The sequence below is a fragment of the Typha latifolia genome, chromosome 10 (genome assembly GCF_019914945.1).
Source record: "Typha latifolia isolate L0001 chromosome 10, TyphaL0001v2, whole genome shotgun sequence".
Classification (NCBI taxonomy): domain Eukaryota; kingdom Viridiplantae; phylum Streptophyta; class Magnoliopsida; order Poales; family Typhaceae; genus Typha; species Typha latifolia.
This window is the reverse complement of record NC_133095.1, coordinates 4,659,387-4,659,727: the sequence shown is the minus strand read 5'-3', so window position 1 is coordinate 4,659,727 and position 341 is coordinate 4,659,387.

Here is a 341-nt window from a genome sequence, read left to right as displayed (position 1 = left end):
TGGGAGGTTGGAACTTGGAAGTCGGGTTGGCTTGGGTCGAGTTCGTTATGTTCGACGAAATGCGGCCGACAGAACAAGGGCGTACTGGTTTGTGTCCGTCTAAGATTAGCCCCGGATCGGAGGTTAACATTTTAATTTATTTTGATTTTTGTATAAAAAACAAAAGTTTAGTTTTCTTAATGAATATCGAACTCATAGACTAATTATCGGCGATACATGGGGGCTAGTTATTTTCAATATATAAGTTAAATATATAAAATCAATCATATGAGAAAAAGGACGTCACTAATCAAACTTAAGCCACAATGCGTAAGGCATACACAATCTACTTTAATTTCTTT